At 45.1% G+C, this 13732-nt stretch overlaps 1 protein-coding gene across 8 annotated transcripts in view; it reads right to left on the bottom strand.

The window, feature by feature from the left end:
• The window catches only part of ZNRF1 (zinc and ring finger 1), a 122180-nt gene that overhangs the window by 17774 nt on the left and 90674 nt on the right, over positions 1–13732 (bottom strand). The window lies entirely within an intron of this gene.

Raw genomic sequence — 13732 nt, 5'->3', positions numbered from 1 at the left:
ACAATGGGGATAGGGAGGCATCAAATCAAGGCACCTGGAAACTCAGGCTTTGCATAAGAGTTTAACATCCTTCTGCCTCCCAGCCTTTCAGCCACTTGGTTGGATCACCCCGGAAGGAATCTCATCCCTCACCTGGCTCCTGGCCTTGGCTGCCCAAGCCAGGTAGCACCTCCCTCCCTCACCTGCAGCCCCCTTTACCTCCTTCGTGGCTTATGGCCACTGTCCTTTGAGATGTGTGTAAACCTAGCTGAGGGGTGGCCCTCCAAAGTGCTCCCAGATGCCACATGATCCTTGGCCAAATGCTATCAAGAGTGACAGCTGTTTCATGGTACCAGGCCAGTACCGGGTATTGTGATCCCGGCGTTTTATTCCCAAGGCAGTGTGGACTGCTTACACAGCCAGAGTTTTCACTGATACAGAATTATACTCAGACTGGAGAATTCTGGTTGCGAATCTTCCGAGTTGAACTCTTAATCCCTTGATCCATTTTTCCATACAACACAGATGAATTATTTCTAATTTTTTCCATTCTACTTTCACTGAAATGATTTTCAAATGGATCAATTATTTTGCACGTGAATTCTATCAAAAAGATCTGTTGCCACTGAAATCTTACTTGTCTGCATTAAATTGTGCACATCACAGTGTCTCCCTTTTGTGACTGTGATTCCTGTCTGCCCAGCCTGGACTTCCTAATGTGGCACATCTAACAACAGCTGACCCTCGAACATGGGTTCGAATGGCAGGGCTGTACTTCCATGTGGATTTTCCATGGCCTCTGCCATCCTGAGACAGCAAGACCAACCCCTTCTCCTCCTCCTACTCAATGTGAAGATGAGAATGAAGACCTTTATGATGATCCACTTCCACTTAATGAACAGTAAATATATTTTTTCTTCCTTAAAATTTTCTTTTTAACATACTATTAAAAATTTTTTATATTAGAGATGGGGTCTCGCTACATTCCGTAGGCTGGTCTTGAACCCCTGGGCTCAAATGATCTCCCAGCCTCGGCCTCCCAAAGTGCTAGGATGACAGGTGTGAGTCACCTCACCCAGCCACTTCCTTATCATTTTCTTAATAACATTTTATTTATCTCTCTTTATTGTAATACAGTATATAATACATTTATAACATATAAAATCCATCTTAACTTTTTATGTTAATCAACTGGTCAACAGCAGGCTATTAGTAGTTAAGTTTTGGTTAAGTCAAAAGTCATACACAGGGCTGGGCATGGTGGTGCATGCTGTAATTCCAGTACTCTGGGAGGCTGAGGCGGGCAGACTGCTTGAGCTCAGGAGTTTGAGACCAGCCTAGGCAACATGGCAAAAGCCTGTCTCTACAAAAAATAAAAAATTAGATGGGAGTGGTGGTGTGTGTCAATAGTCCTAGCTACTTGGGAGGCTGAGGTGGGAGGATTGCTTCAGCCCAGGAGATCGAACCTGCAGTGAGCCATGTTTGCACCACTACACTCCAGCCTGGGAAACAGAGCAAGACCCTGTCTCAAAAAAAAAAAAAAAAAGTTATATGCAGATTGACTGTGCAGGGGTTGGAGCTACCCCCGCCCCCCCCCACCCCCCCGCACCGCGATGTAGTTCAAGCGTTCATTGTACTGTTGTAAAGACTGGATTCTTGTTAAATTTTAGTCAGATTTTCCATACGCAGTTTTATTTGACACTAGTGATAATCATCTGCAACATTTATTTTTTTTGAGATGGAGTCTTATTCTGCAGCCCAGGCTGGAGTGCAGCAGCACTATCTCGTGGCTCACTGCAACCTCCGCCTCCCGGTTCAAGAGATTCTCCCACCTCAGTCTCTCGAGTAGCTGGGATTGCAGGCATGCGTCACCATGCCTGGCTAATTTTTGTGCTTTTAGTAGCGATGGGGTTTCGCCATGTTGCCCAGGCTGGTCTCGAATTCCTGACCTCAGGTGATCCACCAGCCTGAGCTTCCCAAAGTGCTAGGATTATGAGCATGAGTCACCCAACTTTTCTTATGAAACAGATAAAAGGCTGAATGTGGCTGAGCACGTTGTCTCACACTTATAATCCCAGTGCTTTGGGAGACCAAGGTGGGTGGATCACTTAAACTCAGGAGTTCAAGACTAGCCTGAGCAACATAGTGAAACCCTGCCTCTACAATTAAATAAATAATTTTTTTTTTTTTTTAAAGGAGGCTGAAGTTGACCGTTAGATGTTCCAGGACAGAAGAGGAGTTCATACCTTCACAAGCGACCCCTTCAGGTGGGTGCCTAACTCTGTACGAAAAGCTGTGACTCTGGCGGCTGGGGGTACTGAGAGACAGGAGGCTAGCTAACGACCAATTTGCTTAAAGTCCTCTCCAAATCCTCTTTTTTTTTTTTTTTGTTCCTTCATTAGCAATGCTTTGAACTATAGGACTAGACAGAAAACTCAGGCCTGGCTAACTACAGACAAAGTGGACACTTGACTCCAAGGCACAGTCCCCATTTCCCCAACCTCTTTCCTCGGAGTCTTAGCATCTAAGCATCTGAGCTAAAAAGTCTTGGAAATACAAACAATCCAAGGACTCTGGAGAGCTTTGAGAAAGGGTTGTATTTCTGACATCTGGGTGGTTACAAATCCATCAGTAACAAAGCTAGAAGACCAGCCCCGGCATGTGGCTCACACCTGTAATCCCAGCATTTTGAAAGGCCGAGGTGGGACAATCACTTAAACTCAGTAGTTTGAGACCTGTCTGGGCAACACAGCGAGACCCCGTTCTCCACAATAAGGAAACAACAAAAACAACAAAGAAAGACCCCAAAGACTGTAAAGAAAGGAGGGGAATTCCCTCCCCAGTTTTCTTGCACAGCAGGATGTAAACACACGAGACTGATTATTTTCTAACCCAGTTTAGAAATGTGCAGACCAAGTGTCACAGCCTGATGGGAAGGTGAGGAGTGAACCTGCATCTCACAGACGGAAGATGCTTTTCCAATTCAGCCTAAGTACCTCTGCACTCACATGGGGCTTTTTTTTTCAACCCCAAAGACCAAGGTTTTGCAATCCTTTAAATAACTAAAGGACACCTGCACTTTAACTTGGGAAGGTGGCACCTGCCTGCAAGCTGAGGCTGTGGTAGGAGAGGAGGGATGTGCTCTAGGACAGGCCCTCTGCCTCCAGGCCCCGATACTCTCACTGCCAAGCATTAAAGTGACCTGTGACTAAGAACAAAACTACACCTCACAGGTACTTATGTTTCTGATAACTCAGAAGAGACTCAAGGTTATCCCTATAATAGCATCATTTACTCCCCTGTATTCTAACATGATTCCTTGAGTGCAGGAGAGGGGCTGAGTTATAGCTAAGGTGCTAGGAAATAGGCCACCCAACAAGAAGGTCTATAAGGGAATGTCACTAGACATTCATGTCCTAGAAAAAATAAGGCTGAGACTCACATGTTTAGAGCAATCCCCTCACTGTACAGATGAGGGGATGGGCCCTGGTGAAGGCCTCTGAGTGGCACACTGTCACACAACTGAGGAGGTTAAACTGAGACTAGCCTCAGGATTCTCAGCTTCCAAACTAAAGTCCTTTCCATCAGGGCAGGGAGAGTTGGCCATAGAGTTTTAAGAACGAGGTAGGTTGGGAAATACTACCTCTGGAGGAAACACCACTGGTATAGGAAGAGACCTACACTTTACCTAAAGCAGGGTTAGCAATATCAGTATCTTCTACCTCTGGTGTTTCTGTTTTATTTTATTTTGGTATGGCTCAAGAAATAACTCTGGGCTGGGCACGGTGGCTTACACCTGTAGTATCAGCATTGTGGGAGGCCGTGGTGGAAGGATCACTTTAGTCCAGGAGTTTGAGATAAGCCTAAACAACATAGGGAGACCCTGTCTCTATTTAAAAAAAATTTTAATTAGTTGGCTGTGGTGGTGCATACCTCTAGTCCCAGCTACTTGGGAGGCTGAGCCCAGGAGGTTGAGGCTGCAGTGAGCCATGATCATGCCACTGTACTCCAGCCAGGGCAAAAGAGTGAGACCCTTTCTAAACAAAAAATAAACAAAACAACTAAGTTGGTCTCTATGAAGTGAGGGAAATCACATGATGACCTGGCTTTTCCATCCTCGAGACCATGGTAAGGGCACACTGGCCATGGGCTATGTAGAGCCCACTAGGGGGTGCCAGCAGCCCCCACCTCTGCCAGGTGCCATTGCTGTTTCCTCTGAACCTCTCGAGTACTGTGTGCTGCGACTGGCACTTGCCAACTGGAAACCAACAGTCTCTCTTCAACCTCTGCAGCACCTGCTCTTGCATATGATAATAAATAATACTTTGCATTTATTGAGTTATTACTATGGACAGCCATAGTGCTTTATGTGGCTCCTCATATAAGGTAGGCAGGTACTATCTGTCATTAACGCCATTTTACAGATGAGGACATCAAGGCCCAGAAGATTATATAACCTGATCAAGATTCACATGGCTAGAAAGTGCCAGAGCTGGCCCACCACACTGAGGAAGTCTGCGCTCTTGCTCACGTGCTGTGCTACTCACTAGCCCCGAAGAGTTACGTGGCAGAAAGAAGAGAAATACTGGCTCTGACCAAATACTCATTTATGAATCTTCTACATTGTCCCAGCAATTTCTCCTTAAGTGCCCATGGTCCTGGCTAACCCCGTAATGTGAAACAAGGGACACTTTTTTTCCTAGGAACTCTGTTAACCTGGAGTTCTGCTTTCAGTTTGGCACTGAGCCTACAACACTGGTTGTAAGATGCTGAATCTGCAATTACCTTTTAAATGGAAAAAAAAGGGTGAAAGGTAAGAAAGAGAGAAGAACACAGAGAGCTAGAAAAGACTAACATCCCCACCTTCTTTCCTGAAAGGTCATCTGATGATCAAGATGGATTCTCTCACTCTACTGCCCAAATCATTTCCCATAACCGTCCACTGCAGCCCTACAGAATGATAAATCCTGTGATATTTATGAGCTACCTGAAGGTTAAAATATCCAGGAAATTTTGATTCCATTTTAGAAAAAAAGCTCACACAAAATTAAAATTAGCCCAGCAAAACAAAAGTAAACCAAAGGTCTGCAAAGTCATCCAGGCCACATGATTTTGTCAAATTTCCTAAGAGACTTTCATCAGCACTCACAGCAGGTAAGCAATGCTTTTTTATTTTCTTTCAGGAGAAAGCTACAGGGCATTCCCTATGCCTCTGAGACCAGGCTCTGCGCATCACACCCTGGAGGCCAGGGGAGCAGCCAGCCAGCGTTCCAGCCGGTCCCTGCACACGGGTTAAGTTTGCAACTGTCAGTGAAGGGAGACGTCAGTTTGCTTGGCCTTGCTAGCCAAGCCTGACACTGGTTCACCTTAGGCTATCATCTCCTCCCACCAGACAGAGGAAGAGGCAGGGAACGTACCTAGTTCCTTGACCTTTTCTGCCATAAACTCAAAATGAGGAAGAAATGAATGACAGAGCACTGAGGGGAATGTGTCCTTGGTCACACAGTTCCGCTCTGGGTGGGTTCTGCCAAGCAAATGCGCCTAAAGGATCCTTCCACTTGCAATCAAGAGAAGCCCATAGAGTCCTTCTAATGGAGACCTGGTTTCCTTTCTTTCCTTGTCATCAGATCAGCTCACTGTTTACACAGCCAGAAGAGCTGGGCAGAGAGTTGGATCAGCCAGAGTCCAGCTGCTTCCTGTCTTTCAACAAGTGCCTTAAGTGGGGAATCCTTTGCCATTTGGTTGGCTGTACCAGAGAGCAGAGCTCCCAGGAGAAGACAAGTCTGCACTTGCCATCTATGACCCCTTACTGTCAGGTCAAAGGGGCACTCACAATAACAGGATAAGCCCACTGGTGAGTGAAGCAACAGTGATCCCAGGAACACTGACATGATCACGTGCATCAAGCATGTTCCTGGGTCAGGGTAACTGGGCATCTCTTCATCCAGGCCCTTCCATTTGACAGAGCAACAGAGGAAGGATGGGGGCAACTGGTTCAAGCTACAAGAACTCTCCCAACCCACTGCAACATTTATCTTGCAACATAAACTCGAGTTTTAGTGCTCTGGAGATGGATACACTTCTCATTTTCCAAAGCTTCTCATTTTCCTTTAAGACCTGATTTCTCAAGTAGGACCACGTGCTGGCGGCGTGTTGCTCCAGTTTCCTTCCCCAGCCCTCCCTTCTCCCCTCTCCCCATGCTGATGCGCTATTTTAAAGGCTGCCCCAGTTCTGCCTGTCTCTGGGATCACCTAAAGGTAGAAGAATCAAACGAAGCACCAGGGTAAAGAAAGCCACGCCACGCAGATGAGAGGTCCTGGAGCAGACGGGTAGATGAGGATGCCTCTTGGCTGAGGCGCTCAGAGCGCGTCCGCCCCCTTGACTTTGTCCTTAGCATTCAGTTCTTAGCTTCCAGCCTCCATCTTTCTGTCACAGCCTCATGGTGCTTACTGTCCATAAAATGAGACTTGAATAAACTAATTTTAATAAATGGGATTTATTAGAAATAGAAGTTCAAAGGGTAACATGGATGATTTTCATTTCTAAGCTGTAAGTATCACATTCTTCATTCTTCACCCTCAAAGACACACAGACTCCCTTTCTGTCAAAACAGAAATAAGTGAAAATCAATGCACAATTTGTCAGTTGCTGAACTGTGAGTCAGTCTCTCCTAGAGAACATTCTCGACTGGGAAAGGCTCAGGGATTCTGGCTTTTACTCTTCCAACACTTCTCTTCTGGACTCACCCTCTGCAGTTCTGCTCTGGAGCCTGGGGGCTCACCTGTTTCCCTAGACAGTTCTCACAAGCAGACATCAGAAGACAGCCATACTGACAATGAAAGAATAATGTATCTGTGAATGTGTATTAACATATCTGTTGTGACGGGTCAACGTGACCGGGTCATGGGGTGCCCAGATGTTTGTCTTAACATTATTTCTGGTGTTTCTGTGAGGTGTTTCCAGATGAGATCAGCATTTGAAACCATAGACTGAGTGAAGCAGACCGGCCTCCCCACGGTGAGCAGGCCTCATCCAATCCACTGAGGACGTGAACAGAATAAAAAGGCAAAGAGGAGACATTTCACTCTCTCTCTGCTTACCTGCTTGAGCTGGGACACTGGTCTTCTCTTGCCCTTGAACTAGGACTTATACCACCAGCTCTTCGATTTCTCAGGAGAAACTCCAGTTCAAACTTGAAACAGAACTACATACTCCACAAGTTTTCCCAGGTCTCCAGCTTGCAGGTGGCAGATCATGGGATTTCTCAGCTTCCATAATCATGTGAGCCAATTTTTTATAATAAATCTCTTTACACATACACACTCAAACACACACTCACACACATTGTTGGTTCTGTTTCTCTAGAAAACACTGACCAATAAATCTAACTACTAAAATACTAAACAAAAACTTAAAAGGACTAGGAACACCAGATGTTGGGAATGTTGGTGAAGATGTGTAGCAACTGGAACTCTCACATGTGTCTGAGGGAATAGAAAATGACAAAGCCACTTTGGGGGAAGGTCTAGTAGTTTCACATTAAACAAACATACACCCAGCCTATGACCTAAGCAATTTCTCACTATGGATTTACCCAAAAGAAATGTCAACATATGCCTACAAATAGTCATTTACAAGAATGTTCATCTCAGCTTTATTCCTAACAAGCAAAAACTGGAAACAATCCAAATGTCCGTCAACAGAATGGATAAAGAAACTGTGGTACATCCATGGAATAAAATGGAACACTACTCAGCTATAAAAAGCAATGAATTACCGATACATGCAACAACATGAACGCATTAAAACATGCCAAGTGAAGGACACAAAAGTGCACCCGATTCTAATTATATGAAGTTCTAGAAAAGGCAACATTAATCTACTGTGGAAGAAATCAGAACAGTGGTTGTCTCTAGGGGTTAGGGTGGGGGCAGAGATTCACTGAGAAGGAAATGAGAAAACTTTCCGGGGTGACAAAAGTGTTCTGTATCATGAGGAGGGTTTGAGTTACACACGTGTATGTGTTTGTCAAAATTCACCAAATACATACTTAAGATTTGAGATTTCACTGTTTGCAAATTTTACCTCAACCAGAAAAAAGACTTGTAAACAAATAAGGAACTGTAGTTAATTAACTGTAGTTAGTGATGTATATCAGGGAAGTGCACGGATGTCTGCATTAAAATAAAATGAACAAACGAAAAAAAGTTAAGATGCACAAGTTAAACTTCTTCCAACTTTTCCAAACGTTTGAATTTTTAATAAACATCAAACAAAGTGTCAAGCAGTGAGCTGTGTTGTGAAGAGAAGGCCAAGCAGGGTGGGTGGGTGTGCTAATTTGGATACAGTGGTCAGGGACAGCCTCTGAGGAGGTGACAGACAAGCAGAGCCCTGGATATATCAGAGGAACAGTGGAGGCAGAACATCTAGGCACTGTGAGGCCAAGGGCCGTGGGTGACAGCTGAGGCACACTCTCAGTCCTCGTATATGCTCAAATACCTTTCTTTCATTCTGACAGCTGAATGGATAGCTTGCCTGGGTACAGGATACTTGAGTTGCATTCCTTTTATCCCCCGTGGTCTGCAGATGAAATTCCACCATCTTCTAGCTTCTTGGTATTGCAAATAGGAAATCTGGTGCCAGTGTGACTCTTTTTCCTTAATAATTTGTTCCTTTGGCCTGAAAGCTTGAAGATTTTTATCTTCATCCTAAGAGTTCAGAAACGTTACCAGGATATGCTTAGAGTGTCTTCTCTTATCAGTTTTACCTTTCAATATGCAGACTCAAGTCTTCCTTCTTTAGGGAAATTTTCTTCTATATGTTTCATTACTTCTCCGGGTGGTAACTCATCAGTTCTCTTCACTAAATATTTCTAGCGTTCCTCCTTCTATCTATATGTAATGACTGCATGTGCCTGCTCTCTTTGAAGTTAAGGGTGGGTTTGTGATTTGCTTTGGCCAATGAAATGTGAGCAGAAGAAACCTGCACACACCCAAGTGGACTTTAGGAGTCAGTGTGTGACTCGCCATGCTACCTGTACTGCTGCAGTAATCAGCGAGCAGGTGTTGCAACGAAGCCTCTGCTGGCTCAGGTCCCTGAATAACAACAGTGAGTGCAGTCCTTCTTCTTGACCTGCACTGTATGCTGCAGCATGGGGAAGAGATCAATGCGCCGAGCTGAGCCACCGAGCTGAGGGGACTGTGTATTATGACATTAGAAGCTAGTCCTGGCCTGTCCTGCCTCAAGCGCCCTTCCTCTACCTTTTTCCATTTCTAGTACTCCTGCTGCTTGTATGTCACATATTTTGGTTATATCATCCAGGTCTCTTATCTCTTTCTCTGTAACTTCTCTTTGCATTTTCTCTGGAGCTCAGCCTTTCTAACTCGGTCTGGGTCTCACCTGCCTGCCCCATGCTTGGCTCAAGGAGGTAAATGGTTGGCATTGGGAACCAAGGAGTTAGGATATTTATATTCTGCTCTTTACATACATATGCTTCCTTGTATCAACTACAATCTAGGTACTTATCATTTTCAATGTCTGTATTCCATATGATAATCATTATAATATTGTGCCTACCCACCTTTTTCTGTTGGGTATTATGATTCTCAATTTTTACCAACTATAAAGATCCTCTTAGTAAAGTGATCATCATTTTCTACTGTATGCATGGTATATTCCACTCTGACATATTTCTGCTGCTTCTGAATTCTACACTGACTGGTATGGAAGAGAGAATCAGACTAGGCATCAGGAGAAAACAGGCTTTCCCAATCACTAGCCAGATGGCCTTGTACGAGCTACCTAGTAATATTGAAGTAGTGCCCTGCCTATTCCAGGGTTGTTTTAAAGTCCAGCCAGGATGGACATGTGACTGCTCTGTGCAGAGTAAACCATTGTATCGGCTGCATCCACTCCCGCTCAAATGTGCTGAAGCTTGCTGGTAAATCTGTCCATTCGAGGAAATTCGCAAATTTTTCAGGCAAAAAAAGTGAAAAATGAGCTCAACTTACATAATGTATTTTGTGGTCTCCAGGATGCCATCAATCACCATTATAAACCTCCAAGAAAAGCTGCCAATAATTTTTTTTCAATATGGTATTCCACAGAAATTCATAATTTTAAGATGTGATTATATGGCACATCTTGATTTTAAAGCTGTTAAACTGTGAAGTGTCTGTGCCTTAGAATCGATGAACGTATGAAAAATACACATGAGTATCTGAAAAATCATACAGATTGAATTCCAATAATAGATCCAATAAATTTATTCCTGGCTGGGTACGGTGGCTCAGGCCTGTAATCCCAGCACTTTGGGAGGCCAAGGCAGGTGGATCACTTGAGTTCAGGAGTGCAAGACCAGCATGGGCAACATTGTGAAACCCCATCTCTACCAAAAATATAAAAATTGGCCAGGCATGGTGGCACATGCCTGGGGTCCCAGCTACTTGGGAGGCTGAAGTGGGAGGACGGCTGCAGCCCAGGAAGTCGAGACAGCAGTGAGCTTTGACCAGGCCACTGCACTCCAGCATGGGTGACAGAGTAAGACCCTGTCTCAAAATTATTCCTGTATACTTACTGCAAACCAGAAGAGCCTGAGTGAAGACATCTACAGCTAGGAACAAAAGGAAACACAGTGTGTGCATGTAAGTGGGAGTGAGGGTATCAAACCCACCCTGCTGTATGAGTCCAGGCTGCAGGTGGAGCCTCAGCAACAGTATTCCAGCCACATGAAGAATGGAGAAAGCATCTATCGAGCAGGAGCTATGGTCATTCACTGGTCTTGTTCCCTTTGACACTCTAACTCATTTCTTCCAAAAAGAGGCCCTGGAAGGGCTGCTTACGAGAGAAATGACAGGGAAGCAGGAACAGGGAAACGATGGTCCAATGACCTGAGTCTGAGCAGATACAAGAAGCTGAAAACTGACCGGGTGCAGTGGTCCACGCTTGTAATTCCATCACTTTGGAAGGTTGAGGCAGGAGAAATGCTTTAAGTCAGGAGTTCAAGACCAGCCCACCAGCCTGAGCAATATAGTGAGATCCCCTTCTTTACCAAAAAAAAAAAAAAAAGCAGCAGCAGCTGAAAACATCAGCATGAGTGTGAAATGAGAATCAACTCCCAAATTATTCTCTAGGAAATATGAATATCGATTTATAACTCCTTGTCACCTGGCTACAACGCTTGGGCAAGTTTAGGGGCATTCATTTTGATTCAAAAAGCGTGGATGTAGTCTCCAGGGAAACACTTGGCTTGTATCTTGAAGATGTCTTACTTAGAGGATGTAGTATCTGTTGAAAAAGGAGGTCCTCTTCCTCTTGGTGCAGTAGCCCAAGAATTTCTTCTAGTTCTTAGACATTAGGGATTACCTACAAGGTAGGCAGTAGGAAGACAGGTCTGGCCAGGAAATGCCCAATCATTCGGCTGAACATCACGCTCTCCTCTGTTTCCACACCCAACATGGCTGCCCGACCTCTGTTTCCACGCCCAACATACTGCACGCCTACATCCCTTGGACCCAAAACCCACTGCTGCTGCTGGTGTGGACTTTCCAGCGCTTGGGCAATGCCAGAGAACATTTCTAAGAGCAGGCTGAATTCCCCTGCCTGTTTCTCAGAAAATCAGCAACAACTGGAGACAAGGACCACCTTCCCTCAAGAAACAAAAACAAAGGCAACAATAAAAACTGCTCTCTAGGCAAAAGAGGCAATTACCTCTCCCAAGGGATTTGTGGGCTGTCTATACAGCAGAAGTGTCACTTCCTCCACCCGCAGGAGGAACACTGTCCAAGTAGGACACCAAACATGCAGGTCGGGCTTCACTCTTGGCAGATGCCCACAGAAGACCTTCCTGGAGAAATGGGACTGGCCTTGGAACTGCCTGGGTGCAGGCTTGCTTCTTCCCTGGATACAGACTATTTTCTAAGTCCTAGAGTCCTTATTTTTATTTTTTAAGAGACAGGGTCTCCCTCGGTTGTCCAGGCAGGAGTGCAGTGGTGGGATCTTGGTTCATTGCAACCTTCACCTTCCGGGCTCAAGCAATCCTCCCACCTCATCCTCTCAAGTAGCTCTCAAGTAGCTGGAGTCTTTTATTGATTTAGCTAGAAATCCCAACCTCCAACTAACTTGCCTTTTTTTGTGGCGTGTATGTGGGGTTGGGGGGAAGTGTTTGGAGGGGAAAAGGGGAAACGAGTTAGGGAAGGGAAAAGAATAATGAAGCAAAGTTTCACAGAGAAGCTATACAGGACCAATAGTTTATTTCCGGGCTCCTAAAGGCATTGTCTACCCTACTGTCCACCCTACTGGCTGACAGAAATTTTTCACTGACAAGAAAGAAAATGCCCGAACACACTACTAGATCATGTTCAGCATAGTATCCGACTCACCAGCGAACAGACATGACATTCACATCTAAGTGACTGCTCATATGGAATAAAACCATTTGCCTTGCACTGTGTAACTTCTACCAGCTGATGCCAACAGCTCAGCCTTTCTGTCACTGGAGGTCTATGAGAAGGCTCCTTGCTTGGCTCCCACTATAACCCGGGGATGCGGAATGTATGGTGCTGTATTCATTTCATTAAAACCAATAGCTCGGCTGGGCGCGGTGGCTCACGCCTGTAATCTCAGCACTTTGAGAGGCCAAGGTAGGGGGATTAGGAGGGCAGGAGTTTGAGACCAGCTTTGCCAACCTAGTGAAACCTCCTCTCTATTAAATATACAAAAATTAGTCGAACATGGTGGTACGTGCCTGTAATCCCAGCTACTCAGGAGGCTAAGACAGGAGAATCAACTGAACCCAGGAGGCAGAGGTTGCAGTGAGCCCAGATTGCACCACTGCACTCCAGCCTGGGCAGCAGAGTGAAACTCCATCTCAAACAAAACAAAACAAAAAACCCATCAGCTCAGGCTTGGGCTCTGGCACGAAGCAACACTGCAGGCTGCCTTCCTGCCTTGGACCCAGCCCTGGCCCCCTGTCATCTGGGCATCTTCTGTTCAGCTGCATCTCCAACACAGGTAGATGGAGGCGGTCCCAGAGGACACGGTCCAGTAAGCCACAACTGTGTTTTCAAATGGCACCTGAAGAGGAATAAGCCAAAAGAGTAGAATGGAGTTGTTTTGAAAGGTCAACAGCAGTGCAGTGATCAATCCTATATCCAAGGAAATGATCAGAATGAGAGAAGACCTTCATACTTCAGTCCTTGCTTTTCTCTCACCTAGGGTTACAGTGAGCACAGAGAAAGACATGCAAAGACTCTAGATAGTTGTGAGGGCCTGACCAATCGGTCAAAAGGAGTTTCCTAGAGACTCTCCAGACAGATAGCATGAATGAGGACCATAAATTCTAACATCCCTAAAATAGTGAATGACCCCTACTCAAGGCATATTGAGTGTACTACCATATTGCTTTTCTTTACCTCTGGTTCAGGTTACTTGAGCCTGGTAGATAAGAATGAGAGAGGGAGAAGGTTGGGAGTAAGATGTGGAGGAGGCTCCAACAGGGTAGCAGGAACACGGCAATACCTCATAAATCTTGATTCATAATAACCGTTCCAAGGTTAAGAAAGTCAAGGATCTCCTAAGGACAAGAAATCTGGTGAGCAAGCAAAAGATGTGTGATATGATACAACATTAAAACCAAGTATATGTCAGTGGACAAAAAAGTTAAGCCAGGAAGAAGTCTCTGTATTGGTCCTCACAAACAAATGTTTATGAAAGAAGAGGACCACACAAACTGACAACTCCTTCTTCATTTTGA

Source organism: Callithrix jacchus, chromosome 20 (assembly GCF_049354715.1).
Source record: "Callithrix jacchus isolate 240 chromosome 20, calJac240_pri, whole genome shotgun sequence".
Classification (NCBI taxonomy): Eukaryota; Metazoa; Chordata; class Mammalia; order Primates; family Cebidae; genus Callithrix; species Callithrix jacchus.
Note: the sequence above shows the minus strand (reverse complement) of the source record. Positions and strands in the feature narration are given on the sequence as shown.